This window comes from Jatropha curcas, unplaced genomic scaffold (genome assembly GCF_041381405.1).
Source record: "Jatropha curcas cultivar XTBG-Jc1 unplaced genomic scaffold, XTBG_Jcur_1.0 HiC_scaffold_250_pilon, whole genome shotgun sequence".
Taxonomy (NCBI): Eukaryota; Viridiplantae; Streptophyta; class Magnoliopsida; order Malpighiales; family Euphorbiaceae; genus Jatropha; species Jatropha curcas.
In genome coordinates, this window is record NW_028322433.1 from 21,803 (window position 1) to 29,297 (window position 7,495).

Genomic DNA, 7,495 nt, shown 5'->3' on the forward strand with positions numbered 1-7,495 from the left:
GGTGCATTTTGCTTGACTGTATGTGATGTGTATTATTTATTATTATTCACTGAGTTGCAAAACTCACCCCCCTTTTCTCCAAATCTCCCAGGTACTAGGAAGCAGCTCATTCGACTGAAGCTCTGCAATCTTCTCCGCAGAGTTATAAATGTAAATTTATATTTTTGTTATTTAAATTTGGATGTGCTAATTATTCTATTATCAGAATATTATTGAACTCCGCAGTTAGAGGGTCGTTATTTCAATCGGGCTCTGTCGTATGCGTTATTGTGTAAACGACTTGTTATATATTAGATGCAGGTGGATTAATATAACCATATATGAATATGACTTATCATGATTAGGCCCAAACTAATCTTTAATTAAGATATCTAAAATTGGGCCGGATTGTACAATATTTAGATTTATATCCTAGCTGTATGGGCTTACTGTTCCTGTTAAATGGTGTGGCATGTTTAAGTAGAGTAGTTTAGGCTACTACGGGCCTCGGGGGCCTTAAGCTTACCTGGGCCCTAGTGCCGGTCCGGCCCACGGAAAACGGGTCGTGACAATATATTTCTTTTCAAATTTCAATTATGGGATTTAATCATTTATAAAACAAAATTAAGAATAAGATGCAATAAATTCAAAATTAGTGTATTTTTGCTTGTTAACCAAAACTTTTCGAGTTTACTTGCACTTCACTTTTGTCATAATAAAAAATAATATATTGATTATTTTACTTTAAAAAGAACAAATTTTTTTTCTTAATTTCAATAATGTAGCGATATTAAACATATTTTTAGCATGTAATTATAAGAAAATTTATACGGCGATGGAAATTAGCAAAAATCAAAATCAAAATTACCAAAGATTATAAATCAAATGAATTTCTTCTCGCCGACCAAACACAAAATTCTTCTCGCCAACGAAACAGAGCACCCACCTAAGAATCTCGACCAAACGGAAAACGCCGACCAAATGGAAAACGCAAACGAACCTTTCTCGAACTCGATCAAACCCCAGCCTGCAAAAAACCCATCAAAACCCCTTTTCAGCCAACTTCAAAATCCCATAAATCTTCAATCCAAAATCATTGTCACCTGTTATGAAATTCCAGTGCTTTCTTCGGCAAGTCCTGTCATTCAAACCTTCCATGGACTCAACGTGTCCACGGGAGTTCAACCGAAGAACTCTCTGTGTCTAATGAAGTCCTAGCAGTCATTGGCTCCGTTAATCCGATGGAACCAGCTCTAGAACCTATTGTTCCATTCTCTCTCCTGGTGTTGTGACTTCTATAATTGAAAAATCCACCGAGTCCTCAATTGGCTTTTCGATTCTTTATCTGGGCATCTAAATACAGGCGTTCTACTCATGGGTATCTCATAGCATAATCCTTGACATGCTTATTAAGGAGAACACAAATAGGCTTGAATTGTATTGGCAAGTTCTAAAGAAATAAAGAAATGTAATGGGTTTATATCGGCTGAGGCATTTATAGTGTTGATTCAAGGGTATGCAAAGATTGCTATGGTTGAGAAAGCTGTGGAAGCTTTCGAAAGGATGAGAGATTTTGACTGTAAACCTGAGGTTTTTACTTTTAATACAATTTTGCATATTATGGTGCGTAAAAGTTTTGTTTGTTAGCTTTAGGAGTTTATAATAGAATGTTGAAGGTGAATCGTTGCCAAATATAGCTACATTTAACATTTTGATTCATGGTTGTGTAAAAGTGGAAAAAGCCAGAATGCACTTCAAATGCTTAATGAAATGACACAAAGACGAATTTCACCAAGTAGAATTACCTATACAATTATCATTTTGGGGTTATGTCGTACTCAAAGAGCTGATGATGCTTACAGGTTGTTTAATATAATGAAAGATACTGGATGCAAGCCTGATTTTGTTACTTATAATGCTTTGCTTGATGGGTTTTGTACGTTGGGTAGAGTTGATGACGCTTTGATGTTTTTGAATTATTTTAAAAAGAATGGTTATGTGCTTGATAAGCAGGATGTAGTAGTTTGATTGCTGGGTTGTTTAGAGCTAGGAGGTTTGAAGATGCACAATTGTGGTACCAGAAATGAATGAGGATAATGTCGAGACTGATGTTGTCTTGTACACCATAATGATGAAGGGTTTATCAGAAGCAGGAAAAGTTAACGATGCATTAATGTTATTGATGAGATGACTAAGAGAGATATCGTTCCTGATAACCAATGTTATAATGTTTTGATCAAAGGTTTTTGTGACATGGGTCTTTTAGATATGGCAAAATCACTTCATCTTGAGATTTCAAAGAATGATTGTTTCCTCAGTAATTGCACTTACGCCATTCTCATTTGTGGTATGTGCAAGAACGGGCTGGTTTGGGAGGCACAAAAAATATTTGATGAGATGGAGAAACTTGGATGTTATCCTTCTGTGTTTACATTTAATGCTTTAATTGATGGACTTTGTAAGGTTGGAAAGCTTAAGAAAGCTCAGCTTTTATTTTGCAAGATGGAGATAGGGAGAAAACCTTCATTGTTTCTTCGTCTTTCTCAGGGTGCTAATCGGGTTCTTGATGTTACAAGTTTACAAAATATGGTGGAGCAATTGTGTGGCTCAGGATTGATTCTCAAGGCATACAATATGCTCACACAACTTGTTGATAGTGGGTTTGCTCCTGACATCCTCACTTATAACATTCTGATTAATGGGTTTTGCAGGGCAGGCAACATTAATGGTGCTTTTAAGCTCTTCAGGGAGCTTCAACTCAAGGGGCTCTCACCAGATTCTGTAACATATGGTATCTTATTAATGGGTGTTTTATTGCTAAAGAAATGAAGATGCCTTTAGGGTGTTTGATGAGATGTTAAAGAATGGGGTGTGCGCCAACTTCAGCGGTTTATAAATCACTTATGACCTGGTCATGTAGGAGAAAGAACGTGTCTTTAGCTTTTGGTCTTTGGTTGCAATATGTCAGAATGTTTCTGGGCGAGACAACAAAATGATTAAAATACTAGGAGAATATTTTGACAAAGTGGAAGTGGAAAAGGCAGTTCGTCAGTTACTTGAAATGGACTTGAAGGTTAAATGATTTTCAGTTAGCACCTTATACCATTTGGCTAATTGGGTTGTGTCAGGCGGGAAGATTAGAAGAAGCTTAAATATATTTTTCATTCTTCAGGAGTGCAAAGTTACTATCACTCCCCCAAGTTGTGTTAAGTTAATAAATGGATTATGCAAAGAAGGGAACCTAGACCTTGCAGCAGAAATCTTTCTTTAGACAATTGAGGAAGGTTACATGTTGATGCCACGAATTTGGCAACCGACTACTTAAGTCTCTTCTTTGCTCTGAAGATAAAGGTATCGTGCACTTGATCTTCTTAGCAGAATGGAGTCATTGGGATATGATTTGAATGCTTATCTTCAACCGAACTACGAAGCTCCTTTTACATGATGAAGTGATGGTGTGAAAATTGAAAATGGCTGGAAATACTTTGGCAAACGCGACAGAGAAATGGGAAATATTTTGGCAAACACCGATGGAGAAATGGAAGAAGAGGATTGATGGGCCTAAGTCTATCAAGGGAGGGAGTTGAGCTTGGTTGAATTGAGTACATTCAAGAAATACTCTCTCTATGTTCTACTTCCTGTAGGTTGTTATTCATCTTGAAGATCCTAAAGAAGGTATAATTTCCAATTGATTGTGCGATTATTGCTTTAGGTTATGTGATTTTCTTTTGTTGTTCCTATACTGTAGATGTAATCTTTTTGTTTGTTCCTATAGTATAGATGTAATCTTTTGTTTGTTCCTATACTATAGATGTAATCTTTTGTTTAGAGGATTATAATGGATTGTTAATTTCTATTTCTATCATATCTCATTTCATATTTTTTTAAAAATTTTTCTAGATTTGGCAATTTTATAGGGACTTGGAGATTTTAGATAATTCGGTAATGATAATTATTGTTAAATTTCTCTTTGTAGTATATCTTGTTTCCTATTTTGTTAATTTTTTCTAGATTTGCAATTTTATAGGGATTAGTATGATAATGAGTGTTAAACTTTGTTGTATTGCTTAATCTTCTTCTTAATATTGCTATTCTTGTTTGGTAATGTAAAAAACTTACACCAACTAGGTTTTGAGTTTTAGATAAAAAAAAGTTTTATTTAGTTTAGAAATATCCTATTTGCTCGCTTATCAAGTCTTTAGATTAGATTGATATCTTTTTAAATTTTGATTGTGTTTTTAAAATATTATATTTGCTGTGGAATATCCTCATATCTTTTCTGCCTGTATTGTTGCTATTAAATATTTCGCAAAATCACTATTTTTCCTGCCTCAATCTCTCCCTATTCTCTTTGGGGCGAAAATGGCCTGGTTTCATTTATTTTCTTTAATGTACTTTTCTTATCTTATCTTAGGGTATTATTTACTTCTCATTGGGTGTTCATATATATAGAAGGGACAAACTACGGTGCAGACCATAAGCTAATGATCAGCTGTTACTGTATAGAGGACTAAAGAAACCCAAGAAAGAGAGATGCTGCATTGCTAAAGAACGTTGAAGCAAGATGCCTTCTTGCACAGCTGGTAAACACAGCTCTATTTATCGTGGTATCACTAGTTACATATATGTGTATTTTTGGCGAATAGAAAAAAGTATAGCTTTTTGGTTGAATTTAATTAAATTTGACTGTTAATTAGTTGTAGTTTGTTTCATTGTTCTAAAAGCATCTGAGAAAGAAGCAACTAGAAACAATCAGGTGATTGTGTTAGTAGCAATACTCCGCGACAGTATATTGTGAAACTTTGAGCCTAAGTTTTGTTCTCATTTGTCTAGTTTTGATTTGCTAATTATAAGAAACAATGAATTTTATTCAAAGATCCAAAATTTACAGTGTAACACAAATATTCGAGGGTAATGATTTTGGTTTTGTGGTTCATAGGAATTTTAGACATAGATGGACTGGTCGATATGAAGCTCACCTCTGGGATAAAAGCACATGGAACCAGAATCAAAACAAGAAGGCAAAGCTAGGCGTCTGTCTTGCTTAGTCTCTTTTCTTTCTCTTTTGTATGATTCTGTCTATTGTCACTGATTACTTACAATTATTGTGCATGGAATCTTGCTGTGATGCATCGTGCCAGTATAACTCGGGTCAGTTGCTAGCTTGACACTATTTCTTTATACAAATTGCTTTTGACTGTGTTAGTTCATGCATGTTGCATTTATTGAGAAATATCAACTTGCAGGGGCATGTGATGATGAGGAGGCTGCAGCTAGAGCATATGATCTTGCTGCCTTAAAATATTGGGGCCCTAGAACACTCATTAATTTGTCCAGTGAGATTCCCAAGTTGAACATTTTTCCCTTTGTCAATAAATGATCACCCATATTCTACAGAAGCTATGTTCTGTATGTGTCAGTTTAATGCAAATATGGATTTATTTCATAATTTATGGATGAGCTCCTTTCAAAAATTTTGCTTTTCCTCTCCCTTCAGTGAGGTACTAAGTATGAAACAATCACGTTCTTGTTCAATTATCTACTTGGTAGAGAATAAATTTTCCATTATAGTGATTTTCTGCATGAGTGTTTGTGTGTCGTTTTCCTTATATTTTGAGCATTTATTTATTTGTACAGTAATTGTGTGGTGCAGGTTACGGATTATACAAGAGACCTTGAAGAAATGCAGAATGTGTCAAGGGAGGAACACCTGGCATCTCTTTGGAGGTATTCGTCTACTTATCTACTCTAAAACAGAATACTTTAAACTGTGTCTGATGCTGATTTTAATATATACCTTTTCTGCAGAAAGAGTAGTGGCTTTTCAAGAGGAAATCTCTAAATACCATGGACTTTCAAGGTATGCTTTGTCTATGATGCTAATTATTTGCACAAACTTATGTTCAAATTCCAGAGGATTAGATGGTACATCTTTTATTTATGTTTTCTGGGACTTGCTAGTTCTTGAGACTGTCATGGTAGTCAGTGTATTACTGCCTTTAACGTCATGCGGGACATCATTATGGCTTTCTTCTATGCTTGTTCAAACCTTTCAGAAACTACTTGATGTTTTTCATTTACTAATTGTTGCAAGTTGACAAAGTATGAGTCATTGATATTTAATGATTAATTTATCCACCTCAAAGATGAACCTTTTTCTGACAGATTTTGATGGAATGTACTTTATGACTTCGTGTTTGACAACACGTGTTTTATGCTTTTGTTATTGCCTTTAAGCTCTCTTTAGGGACTATAGTTGTTTTTCTTTCTACTAGATAGAAACTTTAACATTTCCGTGGTATTAATTATTAATGATATTTTGTTTCTGTATTTGCTCCATACTTCTGGCTATCACGAAGCAGTCAGTGGGACTCATCATTTAGTCGTATGCCCGGATCTGAATATTTCATTAGCATAAATTATGGTAAGGTCCAAAGTCTATTTTCAAAGAATATATTTTCCAATGTCCAAGAAAAATCGAGTTATGAAAAGAATCTTGTCAAGTGTATCATTTTACAGAATAAATTTTTGCCAAGAAATTGGCAATGGAGGGCTTCTATATATGTCTTATTTTTCCGAACTATTTTCCTCTAGAACCAGTGCCATCTATCTAATGGTGATATCTCATTATAAGGTGCAGCTGATGACCTAGCATTAGAGAATGATTATGTTGGGAGTCTTTGTTTCGAGAGAAAAATTGATCTAACAAGTTATATCAAATGGTGGGGGTCGAACGAAACTCGTCAAGCAGAATCCATCTCAAAGTCATCTGAAGAGGCGAAGCATGGTTATGCCGAAGATGTTGGTGAACTTAAAACTTCAGAATGGGCAGTCCAGCCTACTGAGTACCAGATGCCCTGTTTGGGCATGCCTATTGATGGAAAAAAGCACAAAGGCTATGCATTCTCTGCCTTGAGCATTTTGTCAAAATCAGCAACATACAAGAGCTTGCAAGAGGAGCTTCAAAAGAGTAAGAAAGCCGTCCTAATAATGACAAGAATGAAAACAAAAATACCAATAGGATGGATTATGGCAAAACAGTTGAGAAGTCTACAAGCCATTATAACAGTAATGAGAGACTTGGAGTTGCATTAGGAATGATCGGGGGGATTGTCTCTTCAGAGAAATGTGAGTTGACCTTATCTGTGTAGAACATTGGAAGATTCCATACCTATAATCATAGCAGTATAAATTTGACAAGGAATTAGGTAATAACTGCATTGAATTGGTATGTCTTTGGGTTTCGCCAGTGTGATCTATCTAGGTATGAGGTAGCAATGGCTGTTGACCTGTAACTGCCCTCGTCACTCGTCACTAAGAATTTAGCTCCTGAAGTGCTCTTTTGTAGGAAAAAGGTGCCTTGGTGTAGTCATATATTTTGTCTTGAAATTGGTAAGGTTCTTCTTCTTTCTCCCAGGTGTTCTCTGACAACCGGTAGGTTTCTTCCATTGTATTAAATACTCTTGATGTCGACTTCTTTTCAGCTTGCGAGTCTCTAAGATCTTCTCCACTTCTT

General features: G+C 35.5%; 2 pseudogenes; both read left to right on the plus strand.

The window, feature by feature from the left end:
* The first annotated feature begins 441 nt into the window (after nucleotides 1–441).
* LOC149491906 (pentatricopeptide repeat-containing protein At1g79540 pseudogene) lies at nucleotides 442–3,440 on the plus strand (annotated as a pseudogene).
* A 1,022-nt stretch (nucleotides 3,441–4,462) lies between these two features.
* LOC149491907 (AP2-like ethylene-responsive transcription factor At2g41710) lies at nucleotides 4,463–7,130 on the plus strand (annotated as a pseudogene).
* The last annotated feature ends 365 nt before the right edge of the window (nucleotides 7,131–7,495 follow it).